Source organism: Lissotriton vulgaris, chromosome 3_1 (genome assembly GCF_964263255.1).
Source record: "Lissotriton vulgaris chromosome 3_1, aLisVul1.2, whole genome shotgun sequence".
Taxonomy (NCBI): Eukaryota; Metazoa; Chordata; class Amphibia; order Caudata; family Salamandridae; genus Lissotriton; species Lissotriton vulgaris.
Window position 1 is genome coordinate 203,598,330 of NC_141689.1, and position 16,473 is coordinate 203,614,802.

Consider the following 16,473-nt stretch of genomic DNA (forward strand, 5'->3'; position numbering starts at 1 on the left):
TGAATGGGATAGGGGGCTGGGCACAGCTTTCCTTACAACTAAATAGGCTGTGCTTTTCCTTCACACAAAGGAGTTGTCACCACTGCATTGTTCCTCCCACAGTTTATGCCAGGGCAGGGGAGTCAGGAAATTCCAAGCACTTCAAAGTGAAAATTCTAGAAATGTTACCTACTTCAAAGATCACCAAAGAGCACCAAGTGTAAAAACAGGAGCCTTAGACCCACTCCTCGGGGAACTTGCTGGACCTGTGGAAGTACTCAGAGAATATCTGCTGCTGTGGCCTACTGTGTCCTCCACAAGACTGCTTTTGTTCACCTGGAAGGACTGCTTTGCTGCCCGGAGCCTACCTTGAACCATCAGAGGCCTGTCCTGTGGCTGGAGCCCTGCATCTTCACCTGAACCCAGCACTACCAGAGTGACTTCAAAGGCTAGTTTGATGGCCTCCTGTTCAGAGCCACAGGGACATAGCAGGCTCCCACCATCTTGAACACACACCTAGACCCAGCCTGAGTCAATAAATCAATCAATCAATCAATCAAACAAATTTATAAAGCGCACTACTCACCCGTAAGAGTCTCAAGGCGCTGGGAGGTGGGGGGGAGCCACTACTGCTCGAAGAGCCAGGTCTTGAGCAGTTTCCTGAAGGAGAGTTGGTCCTGGGTCTGCCGTAGGTGGGTGGGGAGGGAGTTCCATGTCTTGGCCGCCAGATAGGAGAAGGATCTTTCTCCGGTGGTGGCTCTGCGAATGCGAGGGACGGTGGCGAGCGCGAGTCTGGCGGAGCAGAGCTGGCCGGTGGGTGTGTAGAATGTGAAGTGGTTGTTGAGGTATTTGGGGTCCATGTCTTGGAGAGCCTTGTGTGCATGGGTGAGGAGTCTGAACGTGATCCTCTTGCTGACGGGGAGCCAGTTCAGGTCTCTCAAATGGGGAGAGATGTGGCTGTGGCGGGGGATGTCCAGGATGAGTCGTGCTGAGGCGTTCTGAATGCGCTGGAGTCTTTTCTGGAGTTTGGCTGTGGTTCCAGCATAGAGGGTGTTCCCGTAGTCCAGTCGGCTGATGACAAGGGCCTGGGTGACCGTCTTCCTGGTGCCGGTGGGAATCCATCGGAAGATCTTTCGGAGCATGCGCAGGGTGTTGAAACAGGATGACGAGACGACGTTGAGTCGCTTGGTCATCGTGAGGAAGGAGACCAGGATGAAGCCCAGGTTGCGTGCACGGTCTGTTGGCATGGGGTGGTGCCCAGGGCGGGGACCACCAGGAGTCATCCCAGGTGGAGGGGGATGGTCCCAGAATGAGGACTTCCCTCTTGTCCGAGTTCAGTTTCAGAAGGCTGAGCTTCATCCATTCCACGACGTCTTGCATTCCTTACTGGAGGCTGGATCTGGCGGTGGAGGGGTCGTTGGTGAGGGAGAGGATCAGGTGGGTGTCGTCAGCGTAGGAGATGATGTTAAGGTTGTGTTGGCGTGCGATGGCTGCGAGGGTGCTCATGTAGATGTTGAAGAGGGTGGAGCTGAGCGAGGATCCATGTGGGACGCCGCAGATGACTTTGATGGCCACGGACCGGAACGGGGGGCGGACTCTCTGGGTTTTTCCGGTGAGGAACGAGATGATCCACTCCAAGGCCTTTCCTTGGATTCCGGTGTTGCTGAGGCGCTAAATTAGGGTGCGGTGGCATACGGTGTCGAATGCTGCTGAGAGGTCCAGGAGGATGAGGGCAGTAGTTTCCCCGTTGTCGAGCATGGACCTGATGTTGTCGGTAGCTGCGATGAGGGTGGTCTCTGTGCTGTGGTTTGCTCGGAAACCGGACTGCGATGGGTCGAGGGATCCGTTTGTCTCGAGGAAGGCGGAGAGTTGTTTGTTGACAGTCTTCTCGATGGCTTTGGCCGGGAAAGGGAGTAGCAAGATGGGGCGGAAGTTCTTGAGGTCTGTGGGGTCCGCAGTGGGTTTCTTCAGGAGGGCGCTGATCTAGGCGTGTTTCCAGCTCTCCGGGAAGGTGGCGGATACGAAGGAGCTGTTGATGATGTCCCGGAGTTGGGGTGCGATGATGGAGTCGACTATGTTGAAGATGTGGTGTGGGCAGGGGTCGGTTGGGGAGCCGGAGTGGATGGTGTTCATCGTGCGGGTGGTGTCTTTGGGGCTAACCGAGGTCCAGGTGCAGAGGGTGGTGGTGGGGGGCGTTGGTTTGGGTGTTGGGTGCGTGGTCTGGGCGCCAAAGCTGTTGTGTATGTCGGCGATCTTGCGGTGGAAGAATGAAGCGAGTGAGTCGCAGAGGTCTTGCGAGGGTGTGATGTCATTGTTGCAGGTGCTGGGGTTGGAGAGCTCTTTAACGATGCTGAAGAGTTCCTTGCTGTTGTGGGTGTTGTTGTCCAGTCGTTCTTTGAATGCGGTCCTTTTGGTGGTGTGGATCAGCTGGTGGTGTTTGCGGATGGGGTCCTTGAGGGCTGTCATGTTTTCTGATGCAAGGCTTTCTCGAGGGTGCGCCAGGTTTTCTTGGAGTTTTTGAGGTCGTCGGTGAACCAAGAGGCTTTATTGCTGCCGGGTCTGCTGGGAGGGCTCTTCAGTGGTGCGATGTTATTTGCACAGTTGGTGAGCCACTGTGTGAGGTTGCGGGCTGCTTCGTTGGGGTTCTTCGTGTTGGTGGGAGGGTTCTGGCTGAGGGAGGTGGTGAGCTGGTCGGCGGTGATCTTGCTCCAGCTTCTGTGGGGAACCTGTTGCGGGTGGTGGTGGGTCGTGGTTCTCCTGTCGTTGTAGTGACGCAGCTGTGGTCTGTCCAGTGTAGACCAGTGGAGTGGCTGAAGGAGATGTGCTTGCTGGAGGAGAAGATGGTGTCAAGCGTGTGGCCAGCATAGTGGGTGGGGGTGTTCACCAGTTGCTTGAGACCGGGGTTGGCGAAGTTGTCCAGAAGGGCGGCGGTGTTGCTGTCATTGTTGTTCTCCAGGTGGAAATTGAGGTCTCCTAGGAGGATGTAGTCTGGGGTGGTAAGGGCGTGTGGGCTGATGAAGTCTGCGATGGCTTCGCTGAATTGTGTGCGTGGTCCTGGGGGTCTGTAGATGAGGGTGCCTCTGAGGGTGGTCTTGTGGTCGGTGTGAATCTGGAAGTGAAGGTGCTCGGCGGCGGTGAGGGTGTCGTCAGAGTTTTTCATGATTCGGATGGTGTTTCTGAAGACGATGGCGATGCCTCCCCCGGTTTGGTTGGCGTGGTCCCTCCGGGTGATCTTGTAGCCATCCGGGATGGCTATGGCGATGTCGAGGGCTGAGGAGTAAGGGTGGGCGTAAAATCCGTTTCGCAGACGAATTTGCGGATTTTCCGCGATTTCGCGATCCGCGAATCTCGCGAAATCGCGGTAAAATCCGCGAATCAGCGGGGACGAATTTTCAGCCAAGCAAGGGTTACAGCAGCAGGTGCAAAAGTTGAACCTAATTTCTTTGTAACCTTTTACAAAGGGTTACAAACAAATTAACTTCAACTTGGACACCTGCTGCTAATTGCCTCCTGGCGCCTCGTTGCCTACTTGCAACTATTCTCTGACCCTGCTCTGACCCTTGAAGCAGGGTCAGAGAATAGTTACAAGTAGGCAACAAGGCACCTGTCCAAGGAATTAAACATCATCAGGAAGCACTTACAGATATAAAAAACAGGAAGAAGGGAGAGGATGGCAAATACACCCATTTTGAGTTGTCAGGAGGGGTTAAACTAAAAGAGACCTTTACAGCACAATTTTCATATGCATTTTGCTAAAAATAAAAAGCTGTATGTTCTGTAGGCGCAACTCAGGAATCTGGCCCTTCAGAGATCCGGTCTATCTATCTATCTATCTATCTATCTATCTATCTATCTATCTATCTATCTATCTATCTATCTATCTATCTATCTATCTATCTATCTATCTATCTATCTGTCTGTCTGTCTGTCTATCTATCTATCTATCTATCTATCTATCTATCTATCTATCTATCTATCTATCTATCTATCTATCTATCTATCTATCTATCTATCTGTCTGTCTGTCTGTCTATCTATCTATCTATCTATCTATCTATCTATCTATCTATCTATCTATCTATCTATCTATCTATCTCTCCCCCTCTCCCATAAACGACTGCATGGGTAACTTCGCTATGCAAGCGGCTCGCGAAGACGCAAAAATCCCCGCGAACACGCAATAAACCCAGCGAACACGCAAAAAAACAAAAATCCGCAAATTCGCACAAATTCGCGAATTTTGCGGATCGTGAATTCACAAAACCTGCAAGTTCACTGAACGCAAATTTGCAAAATTCGCCCATGCTTATTGAGGAGTTGTTCATCCAGGTTTCTGTGAAGAAGGCGACATTTGTTATGATATGTTATTATAAGCTTGTAGAGCGCTATATCACCCAGGGGTATCCAAGCGCTATCAGTGGATACACACCATCAGTGGGTGCAGAAGCAGATTACAAAGGACCCCATGCCTCCACAAAACGCACTGTCTTCAGCTTTTTCCTGAACAGCAATAGGTTTGTTGCCTTCCTGAGTTCAGCTGGAAGAAGGTTCCATGCCAGGGGGACAGTGCTAGAAAAGGCTCTGCCTCCCTTGGATATGAGTTTGTACCGGGGACAAAGTAGGTTACCTGCCTCAGCCGACCGGAGGGGCCTAGTGGGTAGGTACCTAGGAAGCCGATCTTTGATGTATTTAGGGGCTGAGCCGTAGACAGCTTTGTGTGCGATGCAGAGACTTTTAAACTTAGTTCTTTGGGCAATGGGCAGCCAATGCAAGCTGCGTAGTAGGGGCGTGGCATGGGTTTATTAAAAATAAGCCTCGCCGCATCATTCATTACGACCTGTAGTCGGGCCAGAAGGTAGTTTGGGAGGCCATTGTAAAGCGAATTACAATAGTCCAGCCATGCCAGAATTAAGGTTGAGACCGCCAGCCTCATAGTGGAAAAGGATAGAAAAGAGGAGAGTTTCCTCAGCTGGTGAATCAGACTCACACAGATGCCTACCACAGATGATACCTGCTTAATCATAGATAGTCAGGCATCAATTTTGATGCCAAGACTTTTAACTGCTGGCGCTAGGGCTGGAAGTGGCCCCTATTTGGCCGGCCAAAACTGGTCGCACCAAGGATTGGCAGCTGTAGTGATTGCCAGGACGTTTTGTCTGGATTTATTTTTAAGGAGTTATTCGACATCCAGCTGATTATGAATTTGAGAGTTTTCCACATTCTCAAATGAGCCTGAGCAGTGTCGTCAATCTGAATCAGAATCTGTGTATCGTCTGCGTAGTTGTAGACTTTACAGTCCATCCTGTTCAGTGACGCTATCAATGGCTGAAGGTAGATGTTAAAGAGTAGAGGTGACAGAGCCGAACCTTGGGGCATGCCGCAAGTCAGTTTTGCTGGTTTGGACACCAGATCGGCGAGCTGCACTCGTTGGGACCTGTCTTCAAAGAAGGATGTCAACCAGGCAAAGGCTGTACCCCGAATCCCCAGGTCCTGTGTCCGCGATAGAAGTTGGCAATGATTGACGGTATCAAATGCCGCGGATAAGTCCAAGAGGATCAGGGCACAAGGTTTCTTATTATCCGCCTTGAGTCTCAGGTCATCCAGCTCGGATAGCATCACCAGTTCCGTGCTATGGTGAGCTCTGAAACCCGCCTGGTTGGGCTCAAGGAGATGGTTACTTTCCAGGAAGTGGGTGAGAGAATGTAGAACATGCTGCTCCAGGATCTTCGCAAGAAAGGGAAGCTGGGAGATAGGCCTAAAGTTTTTTAGGTTTTTTGGGTTCCGCACCTGATTTTTTAAGTAACGGAACCACCCTTCCCTCTTTAAAATTAGCGGGCACCAGTCCCTGCTCTATGGAGTGGTTTAGCAGCGTGAGGACGTTGTCCTCCAATCCAGGCCAGCCCAGCTGGTGATGTTGTGTCGAGGAGATTCCATAGTTCGACGGCGTGCCTGTGAACGGATCGGGTGTTGAGCAGGATGCACTTGAGTTGATTGTTGCTGGTGACTGGCTTGGCGGGTGAAGTGCAGGTTCGGAGGCAGGTGAATTTGCAGGCATGGCAGGTGAAGGGTCGGTGGGCGCGCCTCGGGGTGGCTTGGTAGGAGGCGTTGTTCGGCCAGCGTTGAGTGCGTGGAGGGTGGCGGCGTCGTAGGTCCGTCGGGTGGGCTGGCAATGACGAGGACCGGGTGTTCTGGCACTGGGCGCGGGTCAGGCTCGGGCGGGCGTAGACGGGCTTGCCTTTGGCACACCTTTGGCGCACAATCGGCGCGCCCGCTGCACGCGTCCGTTGCGCTTCTGTGCGGCTTCCTCCATAAGAGGCTAAGTGGGAGGGAGGAGCAGCTGGGAGGTGGGAGTGTGGCGGCCAAAGGGCGAGGGAAGGGTTAACAGAAGGGAAGATGGGCGGGGGAGAAGTGGCGGGGAGCATGGGGCAGTGGGGGTCAAGGGGCGCAAGGGGAAGCCAGGAATCACAGGAGCAAAATACGAAGACAGAAAACAGCAGTACAAAACGATACTGGGGTCACAGGAGCAAAATACAGGGCACAAAGGAAAACTAAATACAGACAGCAGCACAAGTACGATACCGGCGATATCAGTCCCAGGAGCAGGGGCACACCAGCGGCGGGCTCCAGGCAGCAGGAGGGGTCACAGGCACAGGGGGAGACATGCAGCGTGTGGGGTGACTAGGGGTCAGGTCACAGCCACTGCTGTGCGGCTTCCTCCATAGGAGGAGAGGTGGGAGGGAGGAGCAGCTGGGAGGCGGGAGCGGGGCGGCCAATGGGCGAGGGAGGGTTAACAGAAGAGAAGACGGGCGGTGGAGCAGTGGCGTGGAGCGTGCGGTGGGGGGGGGATAATGGGTGCAAGGGGAAGCCAGGAATCACAGGAGCAAAATACAAAGGCAGAAAACAGCAGTACAAAACGATACCGGGGTCACAGGAGCAAAATAGAGGGCACAAAGGAAAACAAAGTAAAACCAAATACAGACAGCAGCACAAGTACAATAACGGCGATATCAGTCCCAGGAGCAGGAGCACACCAGCGGCAGGCTCCAGGCAGCAGGAGGGATCACGCAGGCACAGGGGGAGCTGTGCGGCGTGTGGGGTGACGAGAGGTCAGGTTATCACTAACCCAAAACTTGGTGCCCCTCCAGTGCTGGATCCTTGGTTGTGGTGCTAAAGGTGCCTAGATAGCCAAAATCCGAAACTTGGTACATACTTTTTTTGCTTAAAACTGCTCTTAGAAGCAAGAGAAGGTACAATGCTGGTTGGCCTGACTTTGTGGCAGCTTCCACCAAGTTCTGCTCTGCAGCAGTAAATCCTGTTCAGCTGGTGTTTGCGAAAGAGGCACTCGCATCAGACATACCACATAGTGTTTTTTGTTTATTACAGAAGGACGCGAGGAGCAGGATGGAGAGCAGCCAGGCAGGGAAGATGGCAGATAACAGGTAAGTGGCTTATTTTACATTTTGAAAGACTTTTGGAGGGGGAAGGCAGCATAGCGTATTGCCACCAAGTTTTTTTTTAACTCTGAGGAAATACGCATAGTGGTTCTTCGCCTGCTTTGCCCAGTGTTAGTTCTTATAACCACTGCCTACTGTTAAAAATGTAAGGTAAACTTTTAATGTTTTTAGAAAATGCTTCTTATTTTCTTATAAAGAAAACATGTTACATTTCAAGAAATAGTATAGCCTTATTTAAAAGCAATCACAGACTTGGTGGTCTGCTGACCCCAGAAGACGACCATACCAGTGATGGCTGCAATTCCTAGTGGGTTGCAAATTGTATCCTACCTTATTTATATTCATGAGGTAGGTCAGGTCACAAAACAGCACTCTGGTTGTGAAAATACTGGTTTAAAATTGTGACCTGTATTTTGCAACCAGTGTTTAGTATGTCTGGCTAAAGGCCGCAGAAAAATGTCACAGGGGTTGTGGAAAAACATGAATTAATATGGAAAGAACATGATGTGTAATGCAACTTGGTGCAAAGTATTATTTGAATTTGGTGGTCAGATCAGAAAATGGAGCAGTTGTGGGGGAAGGAGTTATTGAAATTAAAAAAAATTATAAACCACTTTTGGCATTTTTTTACTATATTATAAATTGTGATGTGCATCTTTAAAAAAGAAAAGTTAAGTTTGCAAAGTTAGCAGAGCACCTTTATTAGAGATTGTGCCAAATACATATATAGGAGAGACCTGTTTTGTGGTAATAAAAAAAGTATTTAACTCATAGACTATACACAATAGAAAATATGATAGAAACGATATCTGCTGAAATTAACATCTGTTTTCAAAACTGGAATAACACATAACTTCCACTGCTGTTTATGCGTAAGAGACGTTTCCAAAAATAAATCTGTAACTTAATTGCATTCCAATGGATATAATATTATCATATGCCACGTTGCTAACTTCATCTGCCAGGCATATGGAAACATCTGTTCAGATATTTTATTGTGCAGTTATTAAAATATTCACATTTTTGATAGCTAAGCTAGGCCACTAAATATAATTTCAGTGACCTGGTCAAATATGAAATGGCTACATCTAAAATGGGCAGAGTTTTGTAGAAATGTTTCATGGGTGCAGCTAAACTTTGATATGATTCTGCATACAGCAAGGGGCGTGTAACTATTTACTGATTCAAATGTGGCATTTCCTCATCTTCAATACCAAGATACACTTTCCTAATTTTTCATCACTTTACTTTTTCCAGGTGTATTATTTCTGAAAATGCTTATTTTGCATTAAATGTGTTTATTCAGATTTCAATTGAACTGATATAATTATTTAATTATGAAGATTAGACTTGCTTCATGATATTCTTTAACCTCTCAGCTGCCCTCAACACAGTTGATCATCCAACCATATTTGGACACTGTAGAACCTAATGGGATTCTGCAGGAATGTCCTTCATTGGTTCCCATCCTACCTTTTTCACCAACACCAGTTTGTTCACATAGACACCTTTCGATTTCAAAAGATCTTTATCACCTGCAGAGACCCCCAAGGTTCCGTGTTGGTCCCTGTAAGCTTTAAACTCTACATGGAGCCACTTGATGCACTCCTCACAGATAACAACATCACAACTCACCAATAAGCTGATGACACACAATGTTATTTGAAAGTCTTCACTGATTCCTACATCCAACTCCTCAAACTGCCTGCACATTATCCAGATATGGATACCCACTGGCACCTGAAGTTCAACCCAATCAAGACAGAACAATTAGTTAATTTCCAAGAACAACAAACAAGAAACAGTACAAACCTGGCTCAATTACATGAACCATGAAAGCTTACAATACTAACTTTCACAGAGCTCACCCTAGAAACTAGTTTCATCCTCATCCTCATGACCCTGAGACACAAGATCGAAACCAGCACCAACCAAACCAAGGAACTCTTCACTATCATCAGACCACTACAGAAACTTTGGTCTTCAACCCTCAGACTTCTTCAGCAGCCCATTAACCTCAACCATCAACAACCCACCCACCACATGGGAACAGCTTAGCACACCAACAACATCCACCCTGATAAACTCCATCCACTCAGGAGCACCCGCCAACCTATGCCTCAACCAACTCTTCAACCTCAGAAGCAATGAGATCAGCCACCAGCTCACCACAATCCTCAATGCCTCCATAAATTCAGCCACCTTTCCTGATGCATGGAAATATGCAGAGGTTATACCCCTCCTCAAGAAACCTTTAGCAGGCCCCAGCGAGCTCCAGAACTACTGTCCCATTTCCCTCCTCCTGCTCTCCACCAAAGTCCTGGAGGAGGTCATCAACCTCAATGATCATCTGAAAAGAAAAATAAACTGCTGGACCCATCACAATTGGACTTCAGAACTAACTACAGCACTGAGACAGCCCTGATTGCCACAACATATTACATCTGAGCTCTACTTGACACAGTAGAACCAGACGACTTCATGCATCTGGACCTTTTCACAGCCTTCAACACCTATCCTAGCCGTCAACAGCTATCTCCACAGCCTTCAACACCTATCCTAGCGGCAATTCTGGATAGCTACTACATCCTTCAAGTCAATCGGTCTTTGAGGAAAGTTGGAGGTGGGGTTACTGCAATCATCCGTAAGAAACTACTGGTTTGTCCGCTACAGACTTTCTGATTTTAAAATTTGAATCCCCTCAGCTATCATTTATTTGTGCCCTCTTTTATAGACCACCAGGGAACATGCCTACTTTTCCTCAGGCGTTGGGAGAAATTATATATCACTTCGTCATCAACCATGCCAGGATAATTATAATCGGGGATTTTAACTATTGGCCTGGAGATATTTAGGAAATCCCCAGCTCAAGGGAATTTGTCGATCTGCTCGTGGGATGAATTGCTCTTCGCTGGTGAGGGATGCCACCCACATAAAAGGGCACACCCTAGATCAAGTGTGGACCTTTAATTTGGAGATTTCTTCTCCCTTGATAACTCCATGCGCCTGGTCAGACCGCCATCTGATCAGATTCACTCTTCGATGTACTCTCCCACCTAAATCACAATTAGTAGAGAATGAAATGTCCAGAAATTGGAACAGAGCAGATATGGACCTCTTTCGACTACGTTTAAAGACTGATTCTCCTCCCCCAATAGAAAATCCTCAAATTCAGGCAGAGAATATCAACCTATGGCTGGAGTCAGTCAGTGACTTTGTCGCCCCCTCAAAAAAAACAAGATTATGAGACCTCACGACGCTCAACATTGGTTTTCGGATGATCTTAAATCAAAGAAATTAGCACTTAGACAAGCAGAACGCCAATGGCATCGCCACTACGTTCCAAAAAAAAAAAAGGCTTTCTTTTTAGCCTGATGACAGAATATAAAAATCTGATTACCCAAACAAAGGCTAGTTACTTCTCTCAAAAAATATTTGATGCTTCTAACAAATCTAAAGAGATCTTCTCTATAGTTGCCCAACTTTCCAAACCCGATAAGTCATGCCTGGGCCAGTTCCCTCGCAGTTTTTATGTGACTCTCTGAATTCTTATTTTTTAGAGAAGACAGCCACCATCAAGGCTAGTATCTCTTCGGTGGCACGTGGCCCACCTGCTCTCAAAAATGATCTCTGTCTTCATCATCTTGACAGAATCCCTCCAATCTCGGAAGAAACTTTCCTGAACCTATTAAAAAAGGTCAGTTCTGGCTCCCCCCTGGATTGCTGTCCCCGGTATATCCTTCGAGAAGCACTTACTATTTGTCCTGATCCTCCCCGGCTATTGTTAAATAATTCTTTTGAGCTTGGCATTGTCCCGAACTTCTTTAATAGAGCAGAGATTATCCCAATCTTGAAGAACCCGAGCACCGACTCGTCGGCTCTCAGTAACTATCGGCCCACTTCACTGTTGCCTTATCTGGGTAAAGTTTTAGAGGCCCATGTAACTAATAGTCTCAGTTCTGTTGTGGAACACTTCCAGGTTTTGGACACTCACCAGGCTGGTTTTAGACCCGCACACTCAACCGAGTCTGTCATCCTCGCTGTTATGGATGTACTCAGGGGGGGGCGGATTTAGCCCTGATTTTGCTGATTCTATTGGCGGCTTTTGACACGGTCGATCATGGTATTTTGATCGACCGTGTCAGGAATGCTGGTTTCCAGGATCTGGCCCTTAAGTGGCTTTCCTCCTTCTTGAGCAATCGGGCACAAGCCTTGCCAATTTCTCTTCTAACAAACGAGACATTACCTGGGGATTCCCCAGGGCTCCTCTATTTTTCCACGTCTTTTCAATCTTTATCTTCTCCCCTTAATTCCCTCTCTGAGGGAAAGGAATGTCAGCATTTTTTACTATGCTGACGATCTTCAACTGATGTTTAATGTTGATTCATCCCCATCATCAAAGTCCAACGTCCAAGATACAATGTTTTTTTTTATAAATGACGGATGAATAACAACCAGCTGAAGTTGAATCGGGAGAAAACAGAGCTTATCCTCACAGGGGGGTTGGCTAAACCTTAGCACTCCAATTTTTGGCCCCCTAAACTTGGTAATCCCTCTATGCCTGCTGTCTCTTCGAAGAGTCTGGGGATTATTATTAGCAATGATTTGTCTATGAAATCCCAAATCAGCTCGGTAGTTTCTGCTGGCTTCTTTCAGTTGCGAAAAATAAAGAAGATCAGCAGATTTCTGAGCAGGAAAGCCATGATCTTGGTCACTCTGGCTTTAGTGATCTCTTGTCTGGATTATGCCAACTCATTGTACGCGGGCATTCCAGCATACCAGCTTCGGCGTCTTCCGCTAGTTAAAAATCAGGCGGCCAGGCTAATTTTTCATCAGCCCAAATGGCATCATGTCAGCCCACTAATGAAAAGCTTACATTGGGTACCAGTGAGTAAGCGGTACATTCTTAAGATGGGCTGTACTATTTTTAAAGCACTACATGGCAATGGCCTGGCTTTCATCTCAGCGTGTCTCCACTGTTACACTCCCTCTCGTAACCTCAGATCCTCTCATCTCAACCTGCTGGAAATTCCGCTAGCCAAACAGAAGAAGGACTAGCCACAGCAAGGACTTCGGTTCTCTGTCCTTGCTGTGGCGCTAAGGTCTTTGTCCTCTATTGTCCCATTCAGGATGCAGCTAAAGACCTGGCTGTTTACCCAAGCATACTCTGACTGAGCTTCCCTCTTGCTATGGCCCTGATCCTCACATGAGCGCCACGAAACCGTTGGTGTACGCGCACTGAATAAGTGCTTTTAACATAACATCACATTAACATCTCCCACCACACACTCATCGATCGGCTACGCCAGGATGGAATCACAGATGATGCACTCAGATGGATGGCATCCTTCTTCAAGGGATGCACAAAGAGAATCTGCCTCCCTCCTTTCACCTCTCAACCTAAGCACACCATCTGTGGAGTATCCCAAGTCTCATCCCTCAGCCCAACCCTCTTCAACATCTACATGACACCACTTGTCAAATTGCCCAGCATCAACATCATCTCCTTCGCCAATGCTACACAGCTCGTCCTCTCAGTCTCAGCAGACCCCACATTGATGAAGATCAACTTCCACAATTGCATGAAGAATGTTGCAACATGAATGAAAGACAATTGCCTAAAACTCAACAAATATAAAACAGATATTCTGATCGTTGACAGACACATCGGCCTTTGGAATAACTCATGGTGGCCAGTAGAGCTAAGACCTACACCTACACTGAAAGACCTGGTGGGCTAGTTGGCCCCTAAGGACCCTCAGTAGTGACGGGGACTTCATCCTCCAACAAAGAGCATGCCAGGAGGTGCATTTTCTGAGTAGTGGAATAAGGGGGAGGGGCCTCCAGCTCATTCCGGCTTTCATTATTTTTTTTATTTTAGGAAGCGGGATGTGTTGCCCCCCTTCCCTTGACACTTTTGGGCCCTGGGAACCACATCCACCTTAAATATAAAAATAAAAAAGAGAGGGGGGTGTGACACCCCCTCCTGACACTGATTTCGGCCCCATGGACCTCATCCTCCATGGCCTGGCTATTTTTTTATCTGTTTTCAAGGGAGGGGGCTGAGTGGCCTCATTCCTGGGTCATTTTGAGCACCAGGCACCTATCCCCTGGGGCATAACCACTTCCTTGGAGACTATGGGGGATCCCCAATGCCCCCAGGGTCCCCGCCGGCTCTCCGCCTCTAGTGGGTCCCAGCATTGTTTTTGGGCAGAGGGAGCTGCTAACATGCAGCTCAATCAGCCCAAAAGCAATTCTACTTCGCTTCATGGATGCAAAAGCATTTTCCATGCTCTAGTTTCCATGAAGTGAAGCAGTATTTGCTATGGTTTGGTGTGAGCTGCAACGTCCCGGGGTGGGCAACCTGAGACATTGCTGGAGCCAGCCCTTGGGAGGCAGTTCCCAGGGCCATGGAGGGCTCCTTGAGGGGGACTAGGTGACCTCCTTCCATCTTGTGCACAGCCCAGGGGAGGTGGTGGGACCCGGGGCAGTGTGGGGAGGCTTGACCCCCCTCACACTTCATTTTTTTAAATTGCCCCAGGAAGGTGGCAGTCCCTGGGGCTGGGGGGGGCCGCGTGGCCCCCACACTATTAATGATGAAAGCCCAGGGATGTTTACTATTTTAAAAGGCCCCACACCTTTTTAAAATAATAAATCCCAAAGAGAGGGCGGTGCCCAGGGCTGTGGGGGCTCAGCTTGGCCCCTGCATACTTATCTGCATCCCCCCTAGGGACCTGGTCCACTGGAGCCTTAAAATAAATGAAGCACTGGAGACCACGCTTCGGTTTGTTTTTATTTTCAGCGGGATTCACACACTGAGAACGTCTCCCTCTAAAATTTAACAAACATTCATTTTTTTATTGTGGGGGCCCAAGTGGGGTAAGGGTGTTTTTACCCTGCCCCTTTTCTTAATTTCTTATGTTTTTCTACCTTTTTTCTTCTGACTTGGTTCAATCGAGTCACAAGATGGCTGACAACACTTCCAGGTTTGAAGTGACGGCAGCCAATGAGGTCTCAGACACAAGATTGGGAGGGTTTGTGGATCCTCCACGGCCATATTTGGATATCTGAGAAATATTTAAATTTCTCAGGAATTACTGAACGGATTTACACCATTTAACAAAAGGAGTGCTTTCTGAATCAAAAACTACCTTTTTGACAAATTTGGTGTAATTCCATCCAGCAGTTCGGGCTACAGCCTTGTCCTATGGAAATTAACATGCAGAAAAAATGTTGTTGGCTCCCCATTTTCTTTGCCCCCGCTTAACAAATCACCCCGAAACCTTCAACACAGCAGCTCTCCTGACAGCCCCATTTGAGACTTTTGTGATGATTCATCAAACAGCAGCAAAGATATTGGCAAAAGAAAACGTTTTTTTGAATAGAAACAAGGTCTATAACTACCTATAAATACCTACTGGTGACCGTATTATCCCTGCACCCCTTGGCATGCACCTCAAAGTGCAAGGATCAACAGTGGGTACAATAGGTGCCCACACAGGAGATCGTGCACCAATGGGGGTCCTTCAGGGGGCTCCCAAAGTCAAATTCTGACAACCTTCATGTGTTGGAAAAGATTGCACAGAAAGGCTGCTGAAACCCAACATCGTAATCCCAAGGGCCGGGTCTGGTCGCTCAGTGGACTAATGCATCCACTACAGGGGCCTGTGTTTTTTACCTCATGGTCACAGGTTAAAATCCTGGAAGGTCCACTCAGCCTTTCATCCATCTGAGATTGATAAAATGAGTACCATTGAGTTGGGTAACAATAAACGTCTTTTATTCAGTGCCAAGATACCCTTCTGGGTGAACATGTGCTTTACAAATACATATTTTATGTTATGTTAAGGGCAGAAAGATGCGCCCTTGGAATTACTGACAGTTATTCGACTAGCGGACGGGCTCTCCAAGTCAGTCGGAATGGCCAGTCAACTTCCCCTCTGACCAGGTCTTTTGTAATGAGGCGGGCGGAAAGGAATCTGATCTGCAAATTCTGCTGCTGTTGGAAAGGCTACGGCCCCAGTCTTTTAATTGGCTTCATATGGCCCGATTCTGATCAGGGTCGGAAAGCTCTCCGACAGAGCCTGATCTGGAGTGTTTTCCGACCGAGCCAGACTCCTGCAGTCTGACGGCACGAATACGACGTGGCCGCATGCTGCCGGAGTCGGTTCGGTCAGACTCCCATAGAAGTCAATGGGAGCCGGTCGGATGACGCATACATGAGCTCCCATTGACTGAATGGGTACGGCTCACATAAAGGTGCACCCTACAGTGGGTACGTGTTGGTGCCATCCGCACCGTACACGCCTGTGTTGGGGAGACCCTTGGGTCTCCCCCTGTGTCTGAGTCATAAGTTTGCGGTGGCAGGGGGGTCTGACGCTGACCCACAAAGCGAACATCCCAGACGTTTTGCGAGCCTGAAACTTCGGCTCGAACCGGCTGTCCGACGCATACATCGTACTGGCTTGGCCGTAAATCTTATCCATTGCATGGCACGGTTTACTTACGGCCGGGAAGTACGGAGCGGTTCGGACCCGGGAACGATTTGGTCAGTGATTTTCGTGTTGCTCGCATCGTACTTGTTCACTCATACAGCTGTACGAGTCAGGCGGAAAACACGCGAATGGCTTGTATTTTTTCCAGCCGAATCGCATTCGGTGCACTTACGAGCGAGATCGGAATCGGGCCCATAATGTTCATAAAATTTATATGAGGTAACAAGTAGTATCTGGCACTATCAATTTCTCCTGTTATGCCAATGATGTTGATATTTTGCCTGTATCCCTCTCTCTCCTCCTCCTCATATAATGAATCATCCAAGAGTTTCACTGACATAGTGAAAGCAGGGAAAGTTTGGTGTGTGAGATCATTTCTTATGTGATCAGCCTGATAATGACATGTTGAAATATGTTTCAGATGGGATGGGTAGTGGGTTTGAAAAAAAACACTCCTTGATTATCAAGCTTGTTAGTTATATTTGCTTTCACATTTAAAACAAATCCCATGCACAGTATAATATATATTATTATTTATTATGTAGC